The sequence below is a fragment of the Bombina bombina genome, chromosome 3 (genome assembly GCF_027579735.1).
Source record: "Bombina bombina isolate aBomBom1 chromosome 3, aBomBom1.pri, whole genome shotgun sequence".
In the NCBI taxonomy this organism is placed as follows: Eukaryota; Metazoa; Chordata; class Amphibia; order Anura; family Bombinatoridae; genus Bombina; species Bombina bombina.
Window position 1 is genome coordinate 722,884,406 of NC_069501.1, and position 13,343 is coordinate 722,897,748.

A 13,343-nucleotide genomic window follows, 5' to 3' on the forward strand; every position below is an offset into this window, starting at 1 on the left:
ATAAACTTTCATGATTCAGATAGAGCATGTAATTTTAAAAATTTTTCCAATTTACTTTTATCACCAATTTTGCTTTGTTCTCTTGGTATTCTTAGTTGAAAGCTTAACCTAGGAGGTTCATATGCTAATTTCTTAGACCTTGAAGCCCACCTCATTCAGATTGCATTTTAACAGTTTTTAACCACTAGAGGGTGTTAGTTCACGTATTTCATATAGATAACACTGTGCTCGCGCACGAGAAGTTATCTGGGAGCAGGCACTGATTGGCTAGACTGCAAGTCTGTCAAAAGAACTGAAAAAAGGGGAAGTTTGCAGAGACTTAGATACAAGATAATCACAGAGGTTAAAAGTATATTATTATAAATGTGTTAGTTATGCAAAACTGGGAAATGGGTAATAAAGGGATTATCTATCTTTTAAAACAATAAAAATTCTGGTGTAGACTGTCCCTTTAAACGGGGAGTTTGGTCTGTCACTGTGAAGCGGCGTAACCCTTACACTACCTGAACAATACAACATCATACCTGATGTTTTAAAGCACGTTATTCCAAACAATTTAGGAATGTTAGGTGATTTATGCCCTTTGTGGCTTAAAACCAGACTCTGCATCAACTATGTAATTTTCCATGGGAGTTTTGCCATGGATCCCCCTCCGGCATGCCGCAGTCCAGGTGTTAGTCCCCTTGAAACAACTTTTCCATCACTATTGTGGCCAGAAAGAGTGGGTTTAAAAATTCACCTGCCCATTGAAGTCAATGGGGGTTCGCCGGTTCGCAAATTTTTGGCGAAGTTCGCGTTCGCTGTTCGCAAACCCAAATTTTTAGGTTCGCGACATCACTACTTATAAATAGCTATTTATATTTGACTATACTTTTTAGTTTTAAAAGAGTGAAATCTTAAGTGAGATCTCCTTCACAGGTAAAACATAAAGAGACATATGCTTCATTTATGTGAAAGAAAGTAAATTATGATTCTTCTTTAATTTAATACCAGTTTTTAATTATCAGGATTGTCTCTCCCTATAGAAATTGTCTGAGTAAAAATTGACAACTTTTTTGTTTTAATTGTGCTGTCTTCAAATACATTTACATAGTAGGTGACTGTGCACAAAATGCATCACCATCTTGTTTGCTGCAATCGTTTTTCAAAACTCAAACTTCATCCCCCACTTGGCTTTTTTAGAAGACTTGCTGTAGGATATACACAGCTTGCCATGGTCATTATGTTAGCAAAACTATCATTGTTTTACGGTTTCATATCTGAATCCCCTGCTAATGCTGATTAGAGACAGATATGTGACAGAGTGCAGTCTCCTATGTGCTCTTCAGATTCTCAAATCTGAAAATTAAATTACAGGAAATGGTGCAAAATAATAAAATGCAAGTATACCACCAAGTTATTTTACTGTGCATAGTTATTTTATATTATAATGTTTGAGTATCATGTCCCATTAGGACATGTTGAACTTATTTATTCTCAGCTGTATAGTCAAATGTAAATAATAATATAATAATATATTATAATAATATGTAAATATATTGATTTTTACATTTAAGTTAAATATACAAGACCCTTGGCCTCATTAGGCACATTAGACCTTTGATAATGACACTAAACCTCCAATTATACTCTATAGCCCCTTGTGTCAGCTGCTTACCCACATAAGAACTCAAATGCTACCCTATGGCCCTGAAGATCACCTGCAAGCTATATATTCACATATATCCTCTGACCAGACCTCCTAACCATGCAGCTCCTCTCAGCCACATGCTCATATGGGATCCCTGGCACTTCTGACCCAATATCAGCTTCATTCCCACATAAGCCCTCATATTAGTTCACTAGGATTTGCAGCCCCTCATATAAATGTTGGTTGCTGTTCAGTCTATGGTTTATCATGTGCAGTGTGACATTTTACAAAGAAAAATATAGTGTGCTATGGCCTTGACTGAAATACATCAGAGTTTTTTTTTGGGTGGGGAGGGGGCACATTTTGGAATTTTGCCCCAAGAGCCCTGGTCCAAGCGTGGATGTACTATTGTATAAGGACTTTCTTGTGCAATGTGCCCCCATTTACACCCGTAGCTAAGTACATGGAGCCCATCACGTACTCTTCAAGCACACCAACATATAAAATGCTGAGTAATTCCCTATTTGAATTTTGTGGTGCAAGGAATTTGTTGATGACAGTATATATTACTTGCCATGATCACTATTTTTTATTGACCACAGCCTGGTATTTTATATGTTCTATGAAGTAATTATATAGACTATAAACTCTCAGGGTGTAGTAGAGCCTACTAATTTTTCTATCTCAGTCTGATATCTGTCTAATCTGTATTATTACTTAACCCCAGTATGGTGCTGTGGGAACATTTGGCAAATTACAAATAAACGGCTAGATTACAAGTTTAGCGTTATGTGTAAAAAAGCAGCGTTAAGCCTCATAACGCTGCTTTTTTACTACCGCTGCTATTACGAGTCTTGTAGGTACAGCTGTCCCGCACACTTTTTTGTCCTTACCGCAAATCAACTTACGCAATTTGCGTATAGTCTATTTTCAATGGGACTTCCATTGCGCCGGTATTACAAGCTTTTTTTTTTAGGCCAAAAAGTGAGCAGTACAGCCTATCCCGCAAGATTCGTAACGCATTCTAAAGTCAGTAGTTATGAGTTTTACACTACAAAGCTGTAGCATAAAACTCATAACTTAAGTGCTAAAAAGTACACTAACACCCATATATACAAACTATATATTAACCCCTAAACCGAGGCCTCCCGCATCGCAAACACTAATGTCATGAATTCGCCGTTCATCGCCGTGTCGCCGCGGCTCCCGGATCTCTTCTGGGTTCCTACGTCACGTTGCTAGGCAACGTGACGCATTCTCTGACAACCCCTATGACGTGGCGGCCTCTCTCTGCCTTTAAATCTCGGCGGGAGATTTACTCGGTGCCCGTTTGTTCTCTTCTGCCGGTCCCTGTCTATGTGAGTACAATCTTGTGAAATCTGACCCTATCCTTCATGACATTGTTTTGCCAATACCTCTTGCTTCCAAATCTTGTTTGCCTGCTAACCTGCCTAAAGAACATTATCATTTGTTTGCGGACACCTGCTTAAAGGGACATTATCTCTGTTTGCTTTAATCCTGCTAATAAGGACATTATCATTTGTTTGCTGACAATCCTGCTTTAAAGGACATTAACATTTGTTTGCGGACACCTGCTTAAAGAGACATTATCTTTGTTTGCTTTAATCCTGCTAATAAGGACATTATCATTTGTTTGCTTACAATCTTGCTTAAAAGGACATTATCATTTGTTTGCTTACAATCTTGCTTAAAAGGACATTATCATTTGTTTGCGGACACCTGCTTAAAGGGACTTTATCTTTGTTTGCTTTAATCCTGCTAATAAGGACATTATCATTTCTTTGCTGACTATCCTGCTTAAAAGGACATTAACATTTGTTTGCGGACACCTGCTTAAAGGGACTTTATTTTTGTTTGCTTTAATTCTGCTAAAAGGACATTATTATTTGTTTGCTAACAACCTGCTTAAAGGGACATTCTTAGTTTGTTGCAAACCTGCAAGAAAGAAACATATTCATTTATCCACTGTCAACCTGCTTAAAGGGACATAAGCTTTGTTTGTTTCTATTTTCCTGAGAAAGGAACGCTATCTCCTTTAAATCAATTCTATCCTCAAGAAGATATTTTGAATTACTATTCTTTTGGGAAGTTCTTATACCCTGCTTATTTAGTTTCCTGAGTGGGTCACGTCCTGGATATTTCTCAGTGTGCTAGCGTGTGTTTTAATATCCACGCTAGCAGTTGGGTTAAATCCTGAACTGACTAAATACGGCTGACATTACAAACGGGCCATAAATGGACCCCACTGAATTATCCATGGCCGTGACTCACCATGGACACTTACTGGGATCTCATGCTACCCACTTGCAATCCTTGGATACTAAGCTGGATCAAATCACTACATTATTACAGAGCTTGGTTGCTCCTATCCCTCCCAATCCTAACATTGAGGCATCTCCTCCTCCTATTCCCAACAACCAATCACAAGGACATTTGAGTCCTAGGATTCCTCTTCCAGATAAATATGATGGGAATCCTGAAGATTGTAGGGGTTTTTTGAATCAATGTCGACTTCACTTTCGTAACAGTCCTACCCTTTTTGCTACTCCCTCATCTCGGATTACATTCCTTATTTCCTTAATGAAAGGAAGAGCTTTGGCCTGGGTATCACCTCTGTTAGAAAAAGATGATCTTATACTTCAGGATGTGGATGCTTTTCTTTCTGTTTTTTCTAACGTGTTTGACAAACCTGGAAGGACTTCCGCTGCTGAAGCTTCTCTATTAGACCTACGTCAGGGTGGTCAATCAGTGTCTCAATATGCCATTGAGTTCCGCACTCTTGCATCTGAAACTAATTGGAATCAGGGAGCTCTTAGAGCAGCTTTTCGCAAAGGACTTTCAGAACGTCTCAAAGATGAATTGGTGTATCGGGAACTTCCAGAATCCCTAGAAGCCTTAATAAATCTTTGCATCAGTCTTGATTCTAGATATCGTGAACGCCAACAAGAAAGAGAAAGAAATCAGAGGTCCTCAACTCGAACTCCTTTTCGTCTGGCTCCTCGTTTTTCTAACCCGGTAACGACTGCCTCTCCTTCTCCTGATCAAGCTGAACCTATGGAAGTAGGAACCATAAAATTAACAGAAACTGAGCGTTTGAGAAGACGTTCTCTTGGCCTGTGTCTATACTGTGGCCTTAAAGGGCATTTATTAAGGGATTGTCCTACCAGGCCAGTAAAAGCCAGGGCTTAACTTCTGTCCAGGGAACTAAGTTAAGCCAAAAACAAGTTCATTCCCTCTATAATAAACTCTTTGTTCCTGTAACCCTTCAATTGGGTGATAACAAGATTCATACCCAAGCTCTTATTGATTCTGGTGCTGGAGGAGTGTTCATTGACTCCACTTTTGTGTCTACTCACACTATTCCCTTACTAAGAAAGAAGTTTTCAGTTTCCGTCTCTACTGTTAGTGGAGATCCTTTGGGTTCCGGACTCATCCAGTTTACTACTATACCCATACTTTTTTCTGTCGGAGTACTTCATTGTGAGAGAATATGTTTTGATGTGATTACTACTCCTCAATTTCCCATAATCCTGGGTCTTCCTTGGCTTCAGTTACATAATCCTACCTTTTCTTGGACCCATGGTGAACTCACCTCCTGGGGATTATCTTGCCATACTAACTGTCTTCAACCACTTACTAAAATACCACTCACTATTGCTCTTACTACCGACACTTCTGGTCCTCTACCTACGCAGTATCAAGATTTTGTCGATGTCTTTTCTAAAAAAGAAGCAGAACGTCTTCCTCCTCATCGTTCATTTGATTGCCCTATTGATCTTCTTCCTGGAGCTCCTTATCCTCGAGGCAAAACTTACCCACTTTCTAGGCCTGAAAATATAGCCTTGGAAGAATATATCAAAGATAATTTGGCCAGAGGATTCATTCGACCCTCCTCTTCTCCTGTAGGGGCTGGGTTCTTCTTTGTGGGAAAGAAGGATGGCGGACTGCGACCTTGTATCGATTACAGAGGGTTAAATCAAATTACCATCAAGAACAGTTATCCTTTACCCCTAATACCTGAATTATTCACATATCTTCAAGGTTCCACCATTTTTACCAAGCTCGATCTCCGTGGAGCATACAACCTTATCCGTATGCGCAAGGGTGATGAGTGGAAGACAGCCTTTAACACTCGATTTGGGCATTATGAGTATCTTGTCATGCCGTTTGGGCTGTGTAATGCCCCTGCTGTTTTTCAACACTTCGTGAATGAGATTTTTCGGGATTTCTTGAATATTTTTGTTATCATTTACCTTGACGATATATTAATTTTTTCTCAAAACTACCAAGATCATATACATCACATCAGGAAAGTACTTCAACGTTTAAGAGATAACCATCTATTTGCTAAACTGGAGAAATGTTCTTTTCATCAAAGGTCCATTCCCTTTTTGGGATATGTAATCTCTAAATCAGGATTTGAAATGGATCCAACTAAACTCTCTGCCATTTTGGAGTGGCCTAAACCTGATTCTCTTAAAGCTCTGCAACGTTTCCTGGGATTTGCCAGTTATTACAGGAAATTCATCAAAGGTTTTACTACTATAACGTCACCTCTTTCGTCTCTCACCAGGAAAGGACAAAACTGTAAAGATTGGCCTCCTGAAGCTGTTGAAGCTTTTGATTCTCTCAAAAAAGCTTTCTCTTCTGCACCTATCCTGCGTCACCCAAATCCGGATTTTCAATTTATTCTTGAAGTGGATGCTTCTTCAGTTGCTGCTGGGGCTGTTCTTTCCCAACGTATACCTGACACAGGAAAGATCCACCCTGTGGGATTCTTCTCCAAGAAATTTTCTCCTTCTGAATTAAATTATGATGTAGGTAATAAGGAGTTACTTGCTATTAAAATGGCACTGGATGAATGGAGGCATTGGTTGGAAGGCACTTCTTTGCCGTTTACTATACTCACAGATCATAAAAACCTTCTCTATCTTCAAACGGCCAAACGACTGAACTCCAGACAAGCACGTTGGTCTTTGTTCTTCTCACGTTTTCATTACAATCTGTCTTATATTCCCGGTTCTAAGAACATCAAGGCTGACGCCCTTTCCAGACAATTTCAAGATACTTCAACTCCTGAATCTGGTACCATACTTCAACCTCATAAAGTCTTAGCCCAGTTATCAACCTCGTGGTTACATGACTTACAATCTGCTCAAAAGGATCTTCCTTTGTCTTGCAAACCTCCTGATGGCCTACTCTTTGTTCCTAAACGTCTTCGTTCCAAGATTATATATTGGGCTCACGACAGTCCTCTCTCTGGACATCCTGGCATCAGTAACACCGCTCGAAGGCTCAAGCAACATGTCTGGTGGCCTACTCTGTCTCAAGATGTTACAGATTATGTCTCAGTATGTACACAGTGTGCCAGCAATAAGACTCCTCGTCAACTTCCCTCCGGTTTGCTTCAACCGTTACCCATTCCTCATCAGCCTTGGACCCATTTATCCATGGATTTTATTACCGATCTTCCTCTTTCAGCTGGAAACAACACTATTTGGGTGGTTGTTGACAGGTTCACTAAGACAGCTCACTTCATTCCTTTACCTGGTTTACCATCTGCCAAAAGACTTTCCGAACTTTTTCTCTTACACATTGTGAGATTACATGGCTTCCCTCTGAACATCGTTTCGGATAGAGGAGTACAATTTGTTTCTCGGTTTTGGAGATCACTCTGTAAACACTTTGGAACAATTATCTCTTTGTCTACTTCACATCATCCGGAGTCTAGTGGCCAAACCGAAAGGGTTAACCAGTGCCTTGAAACTTATTTGAGGCATTATGTGGATCATCATCATTCTAATTGGACTGGTTACCTTCCACTAGCAGAATTGGCTCATAACACACGTTACAACTCCTCTCTTCAGACCTCTCCTTTTCATGCAGCCTATGGATTTCAACCCAGAACGTTTCCTCTACACACTTCTTCCACTGAAAATCCTGCTTCTGATCTATCCGCCAGGAGGTTAACTCGTCATTGGAAGAAGATACGCCTTCTTCTTTCCAAGGCTTCTGAACGTTATAAGTTCTATTCTGATCTTCGGCGACGGAGGGCTCCCAAATATCGGCCTGGCGATAAGGTTTGGGTTTCTTCACGTCATCTTCGCCTCAAGCAGCCTTCCACCAAATTGGGACCACGATATGTGGGTCCTTTCCGAATACTGGGTCAAGTATGTCCTACTGCTTACCGAATTGCTCTGCCCAAGACCCTCAAAGCCCATCCGGTATTCCACGTATCTCTTTTGAAACCTGTATTATCTAATAGGTATTCTAAACCTCTGCTCAAACCCCCACCTCTTTTGATTCATGGCCAACCTGAATTTGAGGTCAGTCACATCCTGGATTCCAAACTTCGTGGTAAGAAACTGTATTATCTCATTCATTGGAAAGGTTATCCTGTTACAGAACGAACCTGGGAACCTGCCCGGCAGGTGCGTGCCCCTGCCTTAATTAAGGCCTTTCACAAGTTTCACCCTACTAGGCCTGGTCCTGTCCCCCGGAGGGGTCCTTGAGGGGGGGGTGATGTCATGAATTCGCCGTTCATCGCCGTGTCGCCGCGGCTCCCGGATCTCTTCTGGGTTCCTACGTCACGTTGCTAGGCAACGTGACGCATTCTCTGACAACCCCTATGACGTGGCGGCCTCTCTCTGCCTTTAAATCTCGGCGGGAGATTTACTCGGTGCCCGTTTGTTCTCTTCTGCCGGTCCCTGTCTATGTGAGTACAATCTTGTGAAATCTGACCCTATCCTTCATGACATTGTTTTGCCAATACCTCTTGCTTCCAAATCTTGTTTGCCTGCTAACCTGCCTAAAGAACATTATCATTTGTTTGCGGACACCTGCTTAAAGGGACATTATCTCTGTTTGCTTTAATCCTGCTAATAAGGACATTATCATTTGTTTGCTGACAATCCTGCTTTAAAGGACATTAACATTTGTTTGCGGACACCTGCTTAAAGAGACATTATCTTTGTTTGCTTTAATCCTGCTAATAAGGACATTATCATTTGTTTGCTTACAATCTTGCTTAAAAGGACATTATCATTTGTTTGCTTACAATCTTGCTTAAAAGGACATTATCATTTGTTTGCGGACACCTGCTTAAAGGGACTTTATCTTTGTTTGCTTTAATCCTGCTAATAAGGACATTATCATTTCTTTGCTGACTATCCTGCTTAAAAGGACATTAACATTTGTTTGCGGACACCTGCTTAAAGGGACTTTATTTTTGTTTGCTTTAATTCTGCTAAAAGGACATTATTATTTGTTTGCTAACAACCTGCTTAAAGGGACATTCTTAGTTTGTTGCAAACCTGCAAGAAAGAAACATATTCATTTATCCACTGTCAACCTGCTTAAAGGGACATAAGCTTTGTTTGTTTCTATTTTCCTGAGAAAGGAACGCTATCTCCTGTAAATCAATTCTATCCTCAAGAAGATATTTTGAATTACTATTCTTTTGGGAAGTTCTTATACCCTGCTTATTTAGTTTCCTGAGTGGGTCACGTCCTGGATATTTCTCAGTGTGCTAGCGTGTGTTTTAATATCCACGCTAGCAGTTGGGTTAAATCCTGAACTGACTAAATACGGCTGACAACTAAAATACAATTTTAACCCCTAATCTGCCGCTCTGGACATCGCCGCCACTATAATAAACATATTAACCCCTAAACCGCCGCACTCCCGCCTTGCTAACACTAGTTAAATATTATTAGCCCCTAATCTGCCGCCCCTAACATCGCCGCAACCTACATTACAGTTATTAACCCCTAATCTGCCGTCCCCAACGTCGCCACCACTATACTAAATTTATTAACCCCTAAACTTAAGTCTAACCCTAACCCTAACACCCCCTAACTTAAATATAATTAAATTAAATCTAAATCAAACCTACTATTAATAACTAAATAATTCCTATTTAAAAACTAAATACTTACCTATAAAATAAACCCTAAGCTAGCTACTAATAGTTACATTATATCTAGCTTAGGGTTTATTTTTATTTTACAGGCAAGTTTGTATTCATTTTAACTAGGTAGAATAGTTAGTAAATAGTTAAGAAATCAGCTCTTTTACCTGAAAAAAAAAATACAAACAACCAACCCAAAAAAAAACCTTAACTAAAAAATCCTAAGCTCCCCATTGCCCTGAAATTTGCCCTGGATGAAGACTTCTGCCCGTCTGGAGGACCACTTCTCCCGGCTTGGATGAAGACTTCTCCCTGCTTCGTTAAGGACTTCTCCCGGCTTCGTTGAGGATGGATGTCGGCTCTTCAAAACTGTAAGTGGATCTTCAGGGGTTAGTGTTTTTTTAAGGGTTTATTTGGTGGGTTTTATTTTTAGGTTAGGGTTTGGGCCGCAATAGAGCTAAATGCCCTTTTCAGGGCAATGGGGAGCTTAGGTGTTTTTAGTTAGGGTTTTATTTGGGGGTTTGGTTGTGTTCGTGGTGGGTTTTTACTGTTGAGGGGGTTGTTTGTATTTTTTTTTACAGGTAAGAGCTGATTTCTTTGGGGCAATGCCCCGCAAAAGGCCCTTTTAAGGGCTATTGGTAGTTTAGTTTAGGCTAGGGTTTTTTTTATTTTGGGGGGGCTTTTTTATTTTAATTGGGCTATTAGATTAGGTGTAATTGTTTAAATATCTTGTAATTTGTTTTTTATTTTGTGTAATTTAGTGTTTCTTTTTTTAGTAATTTAGGTAATTGTATTTAATTTAGTTAATTGTATTTAATGTAGGTAATTTATTTAATTGTAGTGTAAGGTTAGGTGTTAGTGTAAGACAGGTTAGGTTTTATTTTACAGGTAAATTTGTATTTATTTTAGCTAGGTAGTTATTAAATAGTTAATAACTATTTAATAACTATTCTACCTAGTTAAAATAAATACAAACTTGCCTGTGAAATAAAAATTAAACCTAAGCTAGATACAATGTAACTATCAGTTATATTGTAGCTATCTTAGGGTTTATTTTACAGATAAGTATTTAGTTTTAAATAGGAATTATTCAGTTATTAATTGTAGGTTTTATTTAGATTTATTTTAATTATATTTAAGTTAGGGGGTGTTAGGGTTAGACTTAGGTTTAGGGGTTAATAAATTTAATATTGTGGCGGCGACGTTAGGGACGGCAGATTAGGGGTTAATAATATTTAACTAGTGTTTGCGAGGCGGAAGTGCGGCGGTTTAGGGGTTAATATGTTTATTATAGTGGAGGCAATGTTAGAGTCGGCAGATTAGGGGTTAATAAGTGTAGGTAAGTTGCGGCGACATTGGGGGCGGCAGATTAGGGTTAAAAAATATAATGTAGGTGTTGGCGATGTTGTGGGCAGCAGATTAGGTGTTAATAAATATAATGTAGGTGTTGGTGATGTTGGGGGCAGCAGATTAGGGGTTAATAAGTATAATGTAGGTGTCGGCGATGTCCGGAGCAGCAGATTAGGGGTTAATAAATATAATGTAGGTGTCGACGATGTTGGGAGCGGCAGATTAGAGGTTAATAAGTGTAAGATTAGGGGTGTTTAGATTCTGGGTTCATGTTAGGGTGTTAGGTGTAAACATACATTTTCTTTCCCCATAGGAATCAATGGGGCTGCGTTACGAAGCTTTACGCTGCTTTTTACAGGTGATAGGCTTTTTTTCAGCCGGCTCTCCCCATTGATGTCTATGGGGAAATCGTGCACGAGCATGTACAACCAGCTCACCACTGACTTAAGCAGCGATGGTATTGGAGTGCGGTATGGAGCTCAATTTTGCTCTACGCTCACTTCTTGCCTTTTAACGCCGGGTTTATAAAAACCTGTAATACCAGCGCTGTAGGTAAGTGAGCGGTGACAATAACGTGCGAGTTAGTACCGCACCCCTCATAACGCAAAACTAGCCGATAGTTAATAACTATACAAATAATAATAAAATGATGGAAGTGTAAAATGGTGTTTTTAGAATGTGTAAATGTACATTTTCAAGCTAAATGTCTTCCTGGTTAGTAAACTAATTTTGGATTTAAAATCACCCATTCTGCCTACAGCTTAGAATTAATTAAAAAAAAAATGATTGAATATACGATGTTACTATTAAAAACATGTATTTTCTAAAATATTTATTTAAAACTTAGAAACCATGTCAGCAGTTTCCTTCAAATTTCCACAGGTTGCATAAATACAAGCATTGTTAAAAGTGAATTTAACATAGTATACTTGATTTAATGTAATCATAGTTGCAATTATCTGGTAAGCACTGAGCACATTCTTTGGATGATGTGAGAACTGCCCTAAAACATAGTGTGATATTATAAATCCTCTCATCTACGTAATCAGCCTGTTAAAATTAAAACTAAAGCATTTGCTAAGTGTTTTGGGTTTGTTTCCTTGTCACTATATAGCCACAAGCCACATATTTGCTGATAGAATTGACCATGGCTTTAAGATTTGACCCGTAGTGTCACGCAGTCACGCAGTCAATATCTGCAGCACATAGGAGCTTAATATCAGATGACTCAATTTCCTACATTATCTTAAAATCTAAGATCTCAAATGGAAAAGTTTGGTTTGGTTACTTTCTTTTTCTTTTGTTTAAACAAATAAACTTAATTTAACCTGTTCAACTTATTGTTACAAATTAATAAATTAGAAATGTATTGGTGCAGCAAAGCTCATTCTTTGGGTACAATCCGAAAACATTTTAACAAGAAAAATTGTGAGCAGACAAGCTCCAATTTTCTATAAAATATGTCTGATAAAATGTACTAGGAAATGGATATTGATTGCTGACTTGAAGATGGGGCCAAAGATATTAATCAAAGAGGCAGATGAAAGACCAATTTTTACTGTTATAAAAATGCTTTGAGCTTGACTATTTTTCTCTTTGTCTAGTGACACGAATTTAGAAATAAAAGAGAAATGGCAAAATTGCTTTGATCGTTAGTACTTCCTCCCCTTTCCCCAGAATTACTTGCTGAGCAATTCTGGTATACCCACATGGAAAGCACATTTCTGAAAAATAGTATAAAGTTCAGTCTTTTCAAACTTTGATCTTATTCCCATTTATATGAAGTTAAAGAAAAGTTTACAAAACATTTTTGGATCATTTTTTAATTATGCACTCAGTTTTCCTATTGGTTAATTTCCATCCACTTGTTGATAAACAATATATTTCACCTTATTATGATTCATTACAGAGGCTATTATGTCATATGGTTTAAATGCTTGTGAAACAAAATGATTCCAGCATTGCTAAATGTTCAAATGTTCACAATATTCAGTTAAAATTAATTCAAAGTGTATATATAAAGAGAAAAAGAAAGAAAAGCTTTGAAAAATATATTTTGATATTTTGGCTTTAAATCTATATTTATATAATAAGCATTGTGCAGGGTTATACCCCTGAGCTCTTTTTTAAGGAATCCTTACATTTCTCAAGAGTGAGAAGTTGGTTTTATGGAATAACCTAAACTAAAAATGTTAGACCTACTAAAAATAAGTTATAAGTGATATTGGTAAATGTTGCTTCTCATATGTTAAAAAAAGATTAAACAACATGTAGAGTTCTGCTGTTATTCACTTAAAGGGATATAAAAGTCAAAATTCAACTTTCATGAGCCAGATAGTGTACAAATTTGTAACCCCTTAATTGCAGAAGATTACATGTTGTCAGCATCTCCACTAAATACATTGTGAGGATGACAATCACATGATCATCTGC